At 43.6% G+C, this 17,233-nt stretch overlaps 1 pseudogene; it reads left to right on the forward strand.

The window, feature by feature from the left end:
* Positions 1-316: 316 nt before the first annotated feature.
* On the forward strand, positions 317-435 carry LOC137654865 (5S ribosomal RNA; annotated as a pseudogene).
* The last annotated feature ends 16,798 nt before the right edge of the window (positions 436-17,233 follow it).

Below are 17,233 nucleotides of genomic sequence, written 5' to 3' on the forward strand. Positions count from 1 at the left end.
ATCTTCCTGGGAGCTCGTCGAATTCAGCCTAGACTGCAAGTATTCCTGCTTATGATGCAGTGTGGCTATCCCGCTGTGGCATAGCAGGTTTTTTTCCCCAGAGAACTCTCCCTGCTTTCTTCATGGCCGCTCAGGTGCAGGCTTCCGCCTCCTCTGCTTTTTGGAGGGCTGGTCAACTCCGGTAGGCTCGGGTTCGACCTTCTTCAGCGCCGGGACAAGCTTCCGGATGCTTACCATGAGTGTGGGTTCATGGTATTTTGCTTGGAGCCTTCTCTTCTTCTGCCTCACCATCTGGAGTATCTGGTCATGATATTGAGTCAACGGCCTTACCACGTTGGAAACCCCGCTTCTCGTCCGTACAGCGAGGTTAAGCAACGTCAGTTCTGGTCGGTACTTGGATGGGTGACCACCTGGGGACGCCAGATTCTGTTGCCACATCCTCCGAGCCTTCCTTTCAGTTGACTGTGGCAAGACTGAGGAGAGTCGCAGTACCTGTTCTCAGTCAAGCAGAGCTTTCAGCCCTACCTTGGAACGTTTCCTAGTACTCCTTTCCTCATTGACCCGTCTATAGTCCGAACGGTCGCCTCAGGATAAGTTCCATGTGGGGCGGTCCAAGTTCCGGTGGTTTCAGGCAACGTTTAACCGGACTTCCTGGCCCCTATGGGACCAGCGGAACTATTAGACCTGCAATGGGTGTTGACCTATGGAGCCTCTTGATGGTAGTGGATATTCTCGTCCTTTCCCCACATTCTTGATGCTGTTCTCGGACTCGTCAATGGAAAAGGGGGGGGCATGTTCCGGTCCAGGCCTATGGTCAAGACCTGAAGGATACCTCTCCATCATTCAGGCAGGCTTAGGGGCCGTAGTCTGGCCCCTCTACAGATCCTACAGCTCCTGCCGAGTCGCCCCGTGCGCGTCGACTTCATGATTCTGGCGTGTTCTAACCAGCAGGAGACGCATTTTCACACCTTCACATCTTGCAGTAGAGATACCGGGATGATTGAGATTCTCTCAATACCACCATCGGCTCTCTCATTCCAGGCAGGGGAATGTTCTCTCCGACTATCCGAGCAGAGCCTCGTAGAGAGAGTGTACCTGGGGGTCTTTGACCTTGAGTAACCAGCAAGTCCTGGTCTGGGGGACCTGATCGCGACAGCTTGGAACCTCAAGCTTCCGCTGTTCTTCCCTCCAGTCTCAGACCCCGAGACTCTGGCAAGATGCATTCCGGTGATGGTGGGACAACTTCGACGCCTGCGTCTTCCCTCCTTTTTGTCTGTGGACAATGGGTCTCAACAAGACCAGGTTGTCTGTCAACCTTTCAATGGGAGAGCTCCACTGGGACTATGCGCAGAACGGTTTCTGGACCCTCTGCTTCCCCTGACGGAACTCCCGGGAGAGCTTCTCCCACGGCGCAGACTACTCAAACAACCACACTGCGACATCTCTCCCGAACCGGGGCGTCGCTTCGGCTTCATGCCTGGAGACACTACGCCTCCTCCTCAAGAAGAGACAACCCGCTACAGTCGCGGTACGGAGGTCGCGTCATCTGCGATAGTCATCCGCAGGGGTCTTCCAGGCAAAGTGAAGAGTCTTCGGTGGTTGGTGCCGTGGGAGATATACCTCTTCCCTTGAGGCCTCTTCTCCAGCAATAACGGTCTTATTGCCTTTCGGCGGGAGGAAACTCCTTTCCGCTCTCGGCAATGAAGCCTGTCGCTCAGCCTTTCCCTGACCTTCAGGCTTAAAGGAATAACTTTTTCCGGCCCGTTGGATCTTTCCTCGCTCATGCGAAGCTACGATCGTCCCTGCCCTAGTCGGAGGAAGACCTCCAACTTGGAGCATGGCTCGGACTTTTAGTCCTTTAAGAGATCTCAAGACCCTTTACGACAGGCCTCGGATTGTATTCCGCCTTGGGTTTCCTGCTCTCTCTGGCCACGGCCAGTGTGTAAGCAATCTTCTTGGTCTCGTACGACTCCGCCCTTTCTAAGGAAGAGGGGAAGGCAACATTCAGGTTCGCTCCTGAGTTGTTGGCTAGACTCAGAATCTGGGGGTCCCGGCCCTTCGGTCCAATTCCTTCAAGATTTCAAGTCTCCAATCTGTATCTGATGTCCCAAGACCTTCTCTTTCTTGCCAGTAAAGGAATCGAGAGGTTAGCTTTGGGAACAGCTGCAGTTTGTCCTCAGTTGCAGCCGATTTGGGAGCACAAGGGAGGACACGGGGGAAAGTCACCAGTATACCTCTTCAGCCCGGACTCAAGGACATTCATCTCGACCTGTCTCCAGACCCTCCCCCGTCACGTCGCCCTACAGCACGATGTTGGATACATCGCAACGTCCCTCGCCTTCGAGTAATACTACTCTGTGACGCAGGTGCTACAAGCTGGAGTCTGGAAGCGTCTAATGACCTTCGCAGCCCGCTTCCTGCAGGGCGTGACCCACAGGAGTCTCAATACGTTTTCTATCGCTCTGTGGTGGCTACACAACAGCTGGTCTAACCTCAGGCTCCTTTTTGGACAGGTAGCAGAAGGTTAAGGGCATTGTTATCAGGTTTTAGTCTGCATGAATGAAAGAAGTATGTCTGGCCCTTATTTCTTTCTTCATCATCCCCTCTACGGGGAAGCAGCATCCTGGTCTCTGCATAGCTGACCTCGAACCTCTGCAGGTAAACCATGCTTCCTTGTGTTCCGAGTATTGAGTCAATACTGTCGCGTCCCCCATACCCTGACGAGGTGGTATTGGGAACGTCCTAACCCAGAGTTCCTTCTGGAACTCCAGGTCAACTGCCTAGGACGGGTCACACTTCTTCCTTCACACACAAGCTTATGTAGGCCACACGGTTTCTTGCGGAGCAAGGAACTTGTGAGGTGCAGGGACTCCTTTTCTCGAGTGCGACTCACTCGGATTCTGAGTCCCCGGGTAAAGCCAAAGCCAGTATGGCTGGGGACTTTCCACCCTACCTAATGGGTAAGTCACCCAATGTAAATAGCGTGGTTTGTATTTCGGTTACGGAACAAATGACAAATTCGAAGATAATTTGTATTTTTCCTAATCATACAAACCTTAGCTATTTACACATATTTGCCCGCCAGCCCTGTCCCCCAAGACAAGTCCTACCTCTAAGTGAAAGTGAGCATTCATCTGTGTGTGAGGGGGGGGAGGGGTAGCTAGCTACCACTCCCCTACCCCCCCCCCCGCTAACTAGCGCGGGGGTAATACACCCTCGTTAAATTCTAATGGCTTGCCATTTCAGCTGCCCTAAAAGGTAAACCCAATATAAATAGCTAAGGTTTGTATGATTAGGAAAAATACAAATTATCTTCGAATTTGTCTTATTTCTTCAAAAGAAAGTAGGTACTATCGCACCAGGAGATATATCTCGGTTTGGAAAGAACAGTTTCCTAATAAGTGCCAAATCAGAAACTCAATCGGTTATACTTTCCAATTTAAATGCAGAGAACGATGACATAAAGCTGGATGTGAAACCCCATCTAAACTTCAGTTATGGAAGGTGAGTAGTTTTTAATAGAGACTTATATGAATTCACAGAAGAGGAGATATTGGCCATGTGTCCTTTAACTGTATGGAAAGTGCATAAAGTCCGTGGAACGTCAATGATTATCCTGACTTTCCAGGATGCTGATGTGCCTTCCACATTTACATAGAGAATGAACGAATTAAAGTGCGAACTTTTAAGCAGAAGCTGCTGCAATGTTTTAATTGCTTTAGATATGGGCATCCATCTAAAGTATGCAAGAATGATAAAATGTGTAGTACATGCTCTAATGTTTACCATGGAGACTGTACACTAGAGGCCAATTGTATAAACTGCAAAATGAATCACAAATCTACGAATAGGAACTGCCAGCAATATAAATTGGAAGAGGTTTCTCTCAATAAATCCAGTATCGAACACATAAGTGTGGGGCATGCCAAGAGACTATTGAGTAAATCAGCAAGTTATGCAAAAGTATTGAAATTGGGAGAAAAAATGAGGCAGGAGACATCCAACCCACCTAATACTGCCTCTATTCCCCAGAAAAGAAATTTGCCATCTTCTGATAGAATTCTAGAGGATAAGGCAAGAATATCACGTAAGACTTTTCTCACCTCTAGTAAACCTTTGTCCCCCACTACAAAGGATAATACTAACCTCTCTCAGGCTATATCTTTGCCTGATTTGATGGAGGTTCCACATGAAACAGAGTTATCAGGTGCGCCTGTAGTGGGGAAAACATCAAAACCTAATAAATCACCACCTGTCAATAGGAAAAGAGAGAGACCTCCATCTCTCTCACCCCCATCCATTAAAAACACCAAAGTTATGACATCAAATAGATATGATGTTTTGCCTGTTGATATTTCAGATCAACAGGAAAACTTCTTGAATCAATCAAAAATTCAAGTGGAGGTCCACCATCCCCCACAAGAATTAGGTAACAACAACACTGAAAAGGCTAATATAAAACCTAATTTATCAAGACCCAAACTTAAAAAGCCTACAGAAAATATTGTCAAATCAAAAATTGTCAATGGGAAGACCTCATCAAAGATGTCTTCCAGAAAATAATACATAGTTTTTTCATCCATTTTGCAATGGAATTGTCAGGGTTTGAGGGCCAAATATGAAGAACTTAAGCTCTTAATTCACGAGCATTCCCCCATAGTTGTATGTCTCCAGGAGAGCAAGCTTGATGCTAATACCCCTTGTCCTCGCGAATATATTAGTTATAGGACACCTTATGATCATGGTGTAGGGAGCCATGGCGGAAGTCTCATGTACATTCGTCGAGATGTTCCCCAAATACCTATATCTATACGTACAACCCTGCAGGCAGTAGTTGTACAAATTGATATAGGGAGAAAATATACAATATGCTCTCTCTACTTGCCTCCAAATGATAATATTTTATATGATTATTTAGCAGAGGTCATTCAACAACTCCCTCAACCTTTTCTCTTACTTGGAGATATGAATGGTAGACATCCTTTATGGGGTGATGTTTTGGCCAACACAAGGGGCAATATTATCTCATCAATTGTGGAGAATGAGGATGTGGGACTCCTTAATACAGGAGAGCCCACGCACTTCCATGTTCAGACAGGTACTTTTTCATGCATTGACCTTTCAATTGCAAGCTCTAACTGCCTTCTTGATTTTGATTGGAGGACATTAGATGATTGGCATACTAGTGATCATGCACCAATCATTATAAACACCAATAAGGGTCCGCCTTTGCAAAGATCGCCACGTTGGAATCTAGACAAGGCAGACTGGGTTAATTTTTCTGAGCTAAGTGAAATCGAAGGGAGAGCAGAACAGTTTGAAAGTATTGATGATGCCATAGACCTACTGAATGGAACTCTTCATACAGCAGGAATCAATTCAATTCCCAAAACCACAGGACTATTCAAAAGACGACCAGTCCCGTGGTGGTCCTCGGAATTAACAGCCTTGCACAGAGCCACCAGAAAATCCCTGACTAGATTGCGTAGATGCCGTACTGATGAAAATTTGATATCATACAAAAAGTGTAGAGCACAGTTCTGTCGTGCCATGAAAGAAGCTAGACGCCAATTTTGGGTGGCTTTTGTTTCCTCCATTAATAGTAGAACACCACTATCTTCTGTATGGAGGAAAATAAAGAAAATTGCAGGCAAATTTACCCCGAACCCACCACCAGTGTTGAAAGTGAATGGTCAGTTTGTGACTGAAGGAAATGAAGTTAGCAATGCCCTGGCTGACCATTTTTCAAATGTATCGTGCAAGAGTGTAGCAGCTCCTGGTCACCAGTACAGGAGCATTGAAGAAAAGAAAATTTTAAATTTTACAACAGGAAGGGAAGAATCGTATAATTCTCCTTTTACTGAAAGAGAACTTGATTCCGCACTCGCTAATTGCAACGATACAGCTCCTGGACCCGATGGAATTCCATATGCAATGGTTAAACATGTACATTTTAATACAAAGTTATTTATTTTAAGTATTATTAATAGAATATGGCATGATCATAGTTACCCAAGTGTTTGGGAACTAGCCATTATTTTAGCCTTTTTAAAACCCGGTAAGGACAAGTTTTTAGCAGCAAGCTATCGACCTATTGCATTGACTTCTTGTTTATGTAAAATCATGGAGAAGATGGTCAATGTTAGGTTGAAATGGTACCTTGAAAAGAAGGGTATTTTATCACCGATTCAATGTGGATTCAGAAAAATGCACTCAACAACTGATGTGTTAATAAGACTTGAGTCCTCTATTTGTGAAGCCTTTGCTTCTAAACAGCACCATGTGACAGTTTTTTTCGACCTTGAAAAGGCATATGATACCACATGGAGATATGGTATACTTAAAACAATTCATGAACTAGTATTAAAAGGAGAACTACCACTATTTATTCAGTCATTTCTTTCGCATAGAGTTTTTCAAGTGAGAGTGGGGGAAACTCTATCAGAGAGTAAGTGTCAGGAAGGAGGAGTTCCTCAGGGGAGTGTGCTGAGTGTAACCCTGTTTGCACTAGCAATTAATGGGATATCCTCAGTCGTTCCCAGGGATGTTCTCTCAACATTATTTGTGGATGATCTCTCAATATCATTTCCTGGCACTAGAATGGCAATGGTTGAGAGAAAAATCCAACTCTCTATTGATAAAATTATCCAGTGGGCTGACATAAATGGATTTAAGTTCTCGACAAGTAAAACTACCGTTGTCCATTTTTGTCGTATCCGGGGAGTACATCCAGACCCGGATATATACATTAAAGATCAACGGGTACCATGTGCAAGTGAAGCTAAATTTTTAGGTTTGATATTTGATCGTAGGCTTACATGGGTTTCTCACTTGAAAGCCTTAAAAGCTAAATGTGTCGAGGCTCTGAATATCTTAAAAGTATTGTCCCATATATCATTGGGGGCAGACCGCAATACTATTTTAAAATTATACAAGGCCTTGATTTTTTCCAAAATTAGTTATGGTTGTGAAATATATTCTTCAGCCACCCCAAGCCGGTTAAAAATATTAGACTCGATACATCATGCAGTTATTAGACTGTCTACTGGAGCTTTTAAAACCTTGCCTATCCCAAGTCTCCTTGTTGATGCTGGAGAGTTACCTCTAGACCTTTACCGAATGTCTTCCATTATTCGGTATTGGTTTAGATTGCAAAGACTCCCTAACTCTCTAGCCTTTCAGACTGCAAGCCTTGTAAGACACGCATCATACTTTGAGTTGCACCCAAAATCTCCTCAACCTTATGGCTTTCAGGTGAAACAATTTTTAAATAGTCTGGATATAATTAGAAATAAGGTACTGTACTTCCATTCAAGGTATCATCAACGCCTCCGTGGAAGTTACCAGAGATATCTTTTTGTAAATATTTTATTGGAGATAAGAAGAATATGTCAGACCTAGAAGCCAGGTCTCTTTTTAATGAACATGTTAAAGAACATGGAGGATCAGCTTTTATCTATACTGATGGCTCCAAATCTGATGCTGGCGTTGGATTTGGAGTACATAGTAATGGTTTTAATTGTAGAGGTGCACTTCCTCTGACCGCTTCCATATTTACTGCCGAACTGTATGGCATATTAACCGCTATTGAGAAAATAGCGTTGGAGAAGGAGGGTAATTTTACAATTTTTAGTGATGCAAGGAGTGTCCTTCAAGCTATAGAAGTTTTTAATTCTAATAATCCTCTAGTTTTACAGATTTTAGAATGGCTTTTTATTATTGGACGGAGAGGTATAACAGTTCAATTTTGTTGGGTTCCAGCACATGTAGGTGTGTCTGGGAATGAGAAGGCAGATTCACTGGCTAAGAAGGCTGCATTCGAGTTGCTGCCAAGAAGGTATCCCATTCCCTGTAATGATTTCTTACCTGACATCAAGAAATTGGTTTGCAATAAATGGCAACAGCAATGGGATAGCCTAGATGGGAATAAAATGCGAGAGGTAACAAATGACATATCTCCTTGGAGGTATAATATGATGCCCCGAAAATGGGAGACGTCTCTTTGTCGTCTCCGTATTGGTCACTCGGTTGACATACGAGTTTCTGCTGAAGGGCCAACACCAACCGTATTGTGACGACTGTTTAGTACCTCTAACAGTAAGGCATTTGTTGACCGAATGCCCCAATTATAATAACTTAAGGAATAGATATTTGTTTGAGGCTCGAGGTGAGGGTGGCAGGTTCATCCTTGCCAAGATTCTTGGAAATGATGTGTCCTACCATGCAACTGGCATTTTTAGATTTATTTCAGAAGCAGGTCTTCTTAAAAATATTCAACTTCTATGACATTCAACTTTTATGATTTTAATTGAATACTCTTTTATTTTTTATTTTATTTATTTTTTTTTTTTATCTTTGTATACATAAATTAAATGTTAATGGCGTCAATGACCTTAGATGTCAGGATGCCTGAAAACTTTAAATCAATCAATCAATCAAACTAGGCATGATATTGGACACCAATCTCCACAAAGCCTTTCCATCAGACGACAGGATAGCAAGGCTGAGGAGGGTCGCAGATCCTTTTTTCAGACGAGAAAAGCTTCCAGCCCAATCATGGTTACGTCTCCTAGGTCACCTTTCCTCCTTGGCCCGTCTAGTTCCAAACGGCCGCCTCAGGATGAGATCCCTGCAATGGCGGCTCAAGTCCCGGTGGAATCAAGGCCACCATTCCCCGTACATTCTGGTCCCTATGGGCCCTGCGGAACAGTCGGACCTTCAGTGGTGGGTGACAGACGAAAACCTCCGAAAGGGAGTGGATCTTCTCGTCCTCCCTCCGGATTTGATGCTGTACTCGGACGCTTCAAAAGAAGGGTGGGGGGCCCAAATTTTGAACCACAGGACCTCAGCCCTATGGTCAGAATCAGAAAAGTGCCTCCACGTGAACCTGCTAGAGATGAAGGCCGTATATCGGGCACTTCAACAGTTCCAACAAACCCTGGCGGGTCACTCCGTGGTGGTGATAAGCGACAACACCACAGTAGTGGCTCACATCAACAAGCAGGGAGGTACCTTTTCACAACAGCTATCCCATCTTGCAGTAGAGATACTGAGATGGACCGAAGTCTACTCGATTCCACTATCGGCTCGCTTCATTCTGGGCAAAAGGAATGTGCTCGCCGACAGTCTGAGCAGAGCATCGCAGATAGTGAGTACTGAGTGGTCTTTGGATTGTCTAGTAGCCAACAAAGTCCTGACTTTGTGGGGTTCCCCGACGGTGGACCTGTTCGCGACAGCCTTGAACTTCAAGCTTCCGCTGTACTGTTCCCCAGTCCCGGACCCCAAGGCACTCTGGCAAGATGCCTTCCAACAATGGTGGGACAACATCGACGTTTACGCCTTCCCACCGTTCTGTCTGAGAAGGGTGCTCAACAAGACCAGAATATTATGCCAGGCCATCATCTAGTACAAGAGGTGCAGGACTGGTTAGTACTTCTGCAGTCTAGGAAGAGTATCAGTGTTCACTTCTGTTGGGTCCCTGCCCATGTTGGGGTGGATGGGAATGAACAAGTAGATAAGGCAGCAAAGGAAGCTTCAGGGCTAAGTAATCCATCCCCCTTGAGTATTCCTTACAAAGATCTTAAAAGTGAGATTCATCTTTACTGTAAAAATAAGTGGCAAGCTCGATGGTCTGAACTGACCACCAATACAAAATTGAAACAAATCCACCCATTGGTGGATAAATGGTCATCTTGTAATTCTACAAGTAGAAGGGATACCATTATTTTAACTAGGCTGCGTATTGGCCATACACATGCAATGCACAATTATTTAATGAAGAGTGGGAAGGGAGACAGGCCCCTCTTTGTAATACCTGTCAAGTGACAATGGATGTTAAACATATTTTAGTCGATTGTCCTGTTTTTAATCTTCAGAGGAGGACACATTTACTCCAGGACAAACCTTAAAGAGATATACTGGGGGAAAACTGTAATACCCTGAACTTGAGAAAATTTATACAAAGTATTGGGTTATATTACGAGCTATAATTGATTTTATTAATTTATTTATTTATTTTACCCTTTTAATCCCTATTTATTTCACATCTAGATTTTATTGTATGAAAGTGTTACGATTTGTATTAAAGGTTAAAATGATGCTAAATGGTGTGAGTGTACAGATATGATTGAATGATTTTCGTTATATAGCGCTGAATGCCCTTTGATGCCCCAGTGCTTGGCTTAATGCCTAAATCCTATATTCAATTCAATTCAATAGCTCCACTATGGCATCATGCAGAGTGGTTCCCGGACCTTCTGCAGCTCCTGACGGAACTCCCGAGAGAACTTCCTCCGCGACACGAGCTACTCAAGCAACCACACTGCAACATCTTCCACAAAGCCGTAGCATCGCTTCGGCTTCACACCTGGAGACTATCCAGCATATCCTCACAGAGAGAGGTTTTTCGCAACAAGTTGCGGAAAGGATGTCTCGGCACCTGCGAAAGTCATCCGCAGGGGTCTACCAGGCGAAGTGGAGAGTCTTCTGTGGTTGGTGTCGTGGAAGGGATATCTCTCCCCTCGATGCCACTATTCCAGCAATAGCGGAGTTTCTTGTGTATTTGCGGGAAGAAATGCGCCTTTCAGTCTCGGCAGTGAAAGGCTATCGCACAGCCTTAAGCCTGGCCTTCAGGCTGAAAGGAATGGACATTTCCTCCTCGCTGGAACTTTCTTTACTCATACGAAGCTACGAGCTTACTTGCCCTCAGTCAGAAGTGAGACCTCCTCCATGGAATGTGGTTCGAGTCCTCAGGTCTCTTAAAAGACCTCCGTTCGAACCATTACGCCAGGCTTTTGATCGTCACCTGACGTGGAAGACGGTGTTCCTACTCGCATTGGCCTCGGCCAAGCGAGTCAGGGAACTTCATGGTCTCTCGTACGACGTCGCCCATTCAAGGGGATTGGGGGAGGTAACGTTCGGGTTCGTCCCTGAGTTTGTGACTAAGACTCAAAATCCTGGGATTCCTGACTCACGGTTCGACTCCTTCCGGATTTCGAGTCTCTGTTCTGTAACAGATGACCCAGACCATCTCCTACTGTGCCCAGTAAGGAGTCTGAGGCTCTATCTTAGGAGAACAGCTGCAGCTCGTCCTTGAGTGCGAGCATTGTTTGTGAGCACAGGAAGGACAAAGAGGAGGGTCACTAAGAACACCATCTCAGCATGGATTCGCAGGGTCATCCACCATTCCCTGAATCCAGACCCTCCTCCGTCACGTCGCCCTAGAGCACACGATGTCAGAGGCATCGCTACATCCCTGGTATTCAAAAGAAACTATTCAGTGACGCAGATTCTACAAGCTGGGGTCTAGAAGCGTCAAACGACCTTCACAGCCCACTATCTGCAGGACAAGACCCACAGGAGGCTCGATGCGTTCTCTATCGGCCCTGTGGTGGCTGCACAACAGCTGGTCTAAACCTCAGGCTCCTTAATGGACAAGTAGCAGAAGGTTGAGGGCATTGTTACCTGGTTTTACTCTGCGTGAATGAAAAAGTATGCCTGGCCCTTACTCTTTTCTTCATTCTTCCCTCTCTTGGGGAAAGCAGCATCCTGGATTCTCTGCACAGCTGACCTAAAACCACTGCAGGTAAACCATGCTTCCTTGTGTTCCTAGTATTAAGATAATACTGTCGCGTCCCCCATACCCTGACGAGGTGGTATTGGGAACGTCCTATCCTAGAATTCCATCTAAAGGATTCCAGGTTAACTTCCTAGGACGAGTCACACTTCATTCCTTCACACATAAGCTTACGTATGCCGCACGTTCCATGCAGAGCAAGGGATTTGCGAGGTACAGGACTCTTTATCTCGAGTGCTACACACTCGGATTCTGAGTCCCCAGGCAAAGCCAAAGCCAGTAAGGCTGGGACTTACCACCCTACTTAAGGGTTAAGTCACAATATTTAAATAGCGTGGTTTGTATTTCGGTTACGAAACAAATGACAAATTCGTAGATAATTTGTATTTTTCCTAACCATACAAACCTTAGCTATTTAATCATACTTGCCCGCCAGCCCTGTCCCCCGTGAAGTCCTACCTCTAAGCGAAGTGAATCAGTTCACCGGTGTGTGAGGGGGTAGTTAGCGAGGGGGTAGTTAACCCTCGTTAAAAATCTAATGGCTCGTCATTCAGCTACGCCGAAAGTAATACCCTATTTAAATAGCTAAGGTTTGTATGGTTAGGAAAAATACAAATTATCTACGAATTTGTCATGTTTGTATTAGTTAGGGAAAAATACAAATTATCTCTGAATTTGTCATTTTGTATTTTTCCTAGCTATATAATCCTGAGTTATTTAATTAAAGGTCCTGCTTTAACCACCCTACAAGTCATTGACCAGAATAGAGTGAAGCCTACTGTGCAGCAGTGTGTAAAACCACCATGCAGTTGGGTTTCTCGGCCACCAATTATGATATAACCAAACCCTATCTTTTATTTGATATTGTCTTTTCATAGAACACAGAAATAGGAGTAACCCATTTAAATATCTCGGGTTTGTATAGCTATGGAAATACAAATTTTTCATAATTTTTGAATTTTAATATGATGATTTTGCTTATGGGCAGCTTTTCATATTAAGATATATTATTTCAATACTTGCCCAGAATTTATTACCCACCAACCTTCCAAAATATAGTTGGCACAGAAACAATCTTATTGGAAGTGTAAACATTATTTGCTAGTCCTTTCATAGCACTGACATCTGGTGTTTAGGTGTCAACTCATGGGAGGTCTATTTAAAATCCTAGAAAAGAAATTCTAATTTCCACGTTCACTTGCTAAAAGCTGGTGCTTGAAACATAGAAGCATATGAATAATGGGTTAAATATTTAAATGATGAATTTTAAAGAATTTCCTTTTCATTATTGTAAACTACTTTGAAGTATACTGTAATGGTTTTTAGAAAAAGGAAATTTATCTACTCTTACTTTCTCTTTCCAGAGCCAACACCGCCTGTGCGCTCTAAAGCAAATGGAGTTGGCACAATTGGAAGGGAAATTAAACTTAGAGCTAATTTTTACGAAGTGAAAGTAGCAGACTGGAATAAGCAACTTGTTCATTATGATGTTGTAATAAAGCAACCAGGTGAAAAAGAAACCGATTTGACCTTATCAAGAAGAAGAAAACAGTAAGTACATGTTTGTACTAGGCATTTTCAAAGCTTTTACTAAGATTAGACCCTGTATGGGGTACCAAATACATTGCCTTACAAGACATACTTTATATACAGTAGTACAGAAATTATTTGTATCATCTCATTATTCTTATCTATTCAGTATCTGCATTTTGCCTTTAATTTACCATTAGCTCCTTTTTCTCTCTTCTGTCTTACCTGTCCACTTTCTCGAACTACATAATTTTGCTCCAATTTTACCTCATTGAAAAGAAATGTTTTGGTGAAGCCCTTTTTGAAAAATGCAACATGTTCAAGTATAAAAGCATTTCAATAAACTAACTTTTATACAGTAATTAGCAACAATAGAGCTATTGGAAACATAATGCATCATGATTAAGTACAAACTAATGCTTTATTGATTGCCTTTTTCTTCTATTTAATAGATCCTCTGTAACTTTTGTGTGAGCTGACCTCTGGTGGATGTTATATCCATTTTCTTTTCATTTTGGGAGTTACTATACCACAATCCTGCTTTTGGATTGATATTGTAACGTTATTTTTCAATATTAATCTTACCCGATAATCATGTAGCTGTCAACTCCGTTGCCCGACAGAATTCTACGGAAGGGATACGCCAGCGATCGCTATACAAGAGGGGGGTGTACTCACAAGCGCCACCTGTGGCCAGGTACGGCAGTACTTCTTGTTGACACCACCTCAATTTTTCCTCTGTCGTGCCTCCGGCTAGACCTACATGGATACGCTGTTGATTCTGGAGTTTTTGCTCACGATTTGGTGATGTATTTGCTCTAGAGTTTAGCTTTCGCTATTCAGGAAGTTTTATCATTAGCTTAGCTAGCTTTTGGAATTAATTTGATTAATCTTGGTGACGAAGAGAGTATGAACTCTCTTTCACTTTTAAATGGCCGACCCTTCCCTTAGACGGAAGTGTTGGTGTCTAAGAGAGTATAGACTCTCTTTCTTAATTTTGCTTAACAAAAGTTATAGATTTATTTTATATCTCTCCGCCTTTTATAGGCCTCTTCGATTAACTTCCTTTTATTATAAACTTATTAAAATTAATTTTTATATTTGTTTATATTCGACCTTTCCTAATAGTAGGCGGTCTTTTCTTGGTACCGAAGTTAATTAACATTGAGCCCGTCATTTCGTTTTTACCTGTTAACATATTATGCTATTTTAATGTTTTTGAAAGAATTTCTTTGATAGTCTCGTACTGTTTTCAAAGTTGAACTAACGTTTTGTTTTGTCTCTGCAGTTGTTGACGTTCAGAACGTTCAACTTGCGCTCTATCGTTACGATAGAGAGAGAATTTTCACGGTGTCACATTGCAGTAAGAGTAAACCGATTCTAGCGTTTTGTTCATTCTTTCTTAGCTTAATGGTTTTAATCTAATAAAGAAACTTTTTATTTGGGAAATCTTTCAGTTTTTTTCCTTTAACAATAATATGTTTTAACGATATATATGATTGGGCTCATCTCTCAGGTTCTAAGTCAAGAGAGAGAGAGAGAGATAGAGACGGAGGGAGAGAGAGGAGGATAAACGTTTCGTTCAAGCGAGTAACGTTGTTATCGTTTTTGCTCTTCTCCCTAGTCTCTTAAGGGGAAGAAGGTAAACGTTTCTAGAGTTTTATTCTTGTTCTCAAGCTTTATGCGGTGAGAGATTTTAAACAGTTTATTTGATCTAGTGTTTAGTCTCTTTCCAGCCACTGAATTATTTATCTTTCATTATATTTTTCTGTTACATTGTAATTCTGTTTTCGCAATTACTAACTTTTAAGGAAGGATAGAATTGCGTGTTTCAGGTACAAACCACTTAAAGTTTCGAGTTCAGTGAAATAAGTGCAAACAGAAAATCAAAAGTGATAAGTGATAAACGCAAAGTGTTACAGTGTTGCGTTCGAGGGTTCGTCTGTTCGTGCCAGTTGTTCGCCTAGTCTGGGACCTCTTACAAGCTCCCAAGCCCAGGGGAGAAGTAATGTCGAAGGACTTATGGGTTCAGCAGGCCTTGATCGACGAACAGACGTTTCCCTCCGTGGTTTCGGGTGTATCTACACACGTTGCCGACGTGATCACCCCACCCACACAAAGACGAGAGAGCCCTTTTATTCCTTGTCTGCGGAAGAGGTTTCTCGCAGAAACCATGGACCAAATCTTACAGCTTTTAAGTGCAAGTCGGTCCCTTCCGCGCAAGTCCAACTCCTAGGTGTAGCCATTAGCACTGGGTCAGTTCGGACTTGCTGCAGTACGACAACTGCACACCTCCCAGAGAGAGTGTGGTATCGCAACAGGCAGTAGCTCCGTCTGTTGCCGCACCAGCTGTTTTAGACCCTCAGTCTCAACGGACAGTAGCTCCGTTTGTTGTTGTCTTTCTTAAACTCTAGTGGTCTATACTGCAGACAATGCAGTCTCAGCTTGCGGTGTTGATGCAGGAGTTTCAGGCAGAGAAGGTTAATACACCTCCTCCTGCGAGCGCTCCTCCTCACCGCAGTCCAGTCTGCCAGACGTACGAAGTTGAGGTTCCTCAAGCTACCTCCATGCGTGAGCTACCGCGTTGGGAGTTGCCAGTTACCAGCGTTGTGCAGCAACCTCCACCTTCCTTAAGGCAACCTCAACAATGGGAACAGGAGTCTTATGCCTTACATCCTCCTCTTCCTTTGAGGCAAGAGTTTCTTGCAGTTAGACCATCTTCGAGGCAACAACCTCTTGAGGTACGACAACCTCTACCATCCTTGAGGCAGCCACCTCAGCTCTCGCAGCTGCTACCTCAACTTTCCTCAAGGCGAGAGCCTCAACTCTTGAGGCTAGCACCTCAAGAACCTCAACTCGTGAGACAGGAACTGCGTTCTGCGCAGCCGCTACCTCAACTCTCGCAGCTCACACCTCAAGAACCTCAACTCGTGAGTCAAGAGCCTCTCTCTGCGCAGCCACCTCAACCCTTGAGGCAAGCGCAACTCTTGAGGCAGGAACCTCATGCTATGAGTCAGCCACCTCAACGCATGCATCTGCCACTTTCTCCTCAACTTGAGCCTCTTCCCATTCAACTTTGAAATAACAAATGACAATAATAACACCTCATTACTTTCATAACTTGCATTTGTAAAACATATACATGTATGCCTACACAAACATTATGATAATGGAGGTTATTCGTATTATTTAAAAAAATATATATGTATTCCTTGCAATATATTTTTAACAAAATCGCAAAAATATGGCAAAAATATCTTCAAAACAAAAATGAATCATGAGTTATGAATGTAATGTAAATATTATGTTGATATTAAAACCCCATGCAAGCATGCATGAAGTAATGCAGTGTTGCCAACAGGGCGAGTTTCCCTTTCCTGAGGTGAAGTAGATTATAGTACGTATATTTAGTGCAGCTTAATTCTACGATTATCATGCCGGCTATCAAATTCATCAACAAAACAGTCTAAATCAATTCCCTCGGCACGTGCACTTTCAATGGACAGTAATGCGATATTACTCAATCTAGCACTGGTCATGGAATTTCTGAGAAATGTTACACGCCATGCAACATGCTCTGCTTACCTTACAGCATGCTCTACATACAGCATGCTCTGCATACAGCATGCTCTGCATACAGCATGCTCTGCATACCTTACCGCATGCTTCTCAGTCACACATCTTTGGTTGTTGCCAACTCACTAGACTGTCAAGCAGTTTCATAACGTTGCCTTCTAGTCTGCTGCTTTTGCACCAGTGAAACCCTCACTGAGAGAACTTAGCTTTTCTCGGATATGGTCCCTGTAGATGAGAAAGTGCTTTTCTCCCTCCTTCTGATATTCCCTTGAGGACTCTGTCATTTGGAGAGGAGCCTTTAGCTGCGTAGCCTCCTATGGACTTTTATTTAAGCATAACATGCTTCCAGGGAAGGTAATGGTTCCACTTCAGTCGCTAACCCCGTCTGTTACCACACCTGCTCCCATAGACCTTGAGCTGTGTTGCAAGACATGCAGTCCAAGCTTAGTCCTTGTTAGAGGATTTTTTGTTTACGGAGTCAGTGTGTCACTGGGAAGACGTTCAACAACCAGCAGAAGTGACTTGTTGTGACGCAGTGCGGCAACCTCAGCA

Source organism: Palaemon carinicauda, chromosome 15, assembly GCF_036898095.1.
Source record: "Palaemon carinicauda isolate YSFRI2023 chromosome 15, ASM3689809v2, whole genome shotgun sequence".
Classification (NCBI taxonomy): domain Eukaryota; kingdom Metazoa; phylum Arthropoda; class Malacostraca; order Decapoda; family Palaemonidae; genus Palaemon; species Palaemon carinicauda.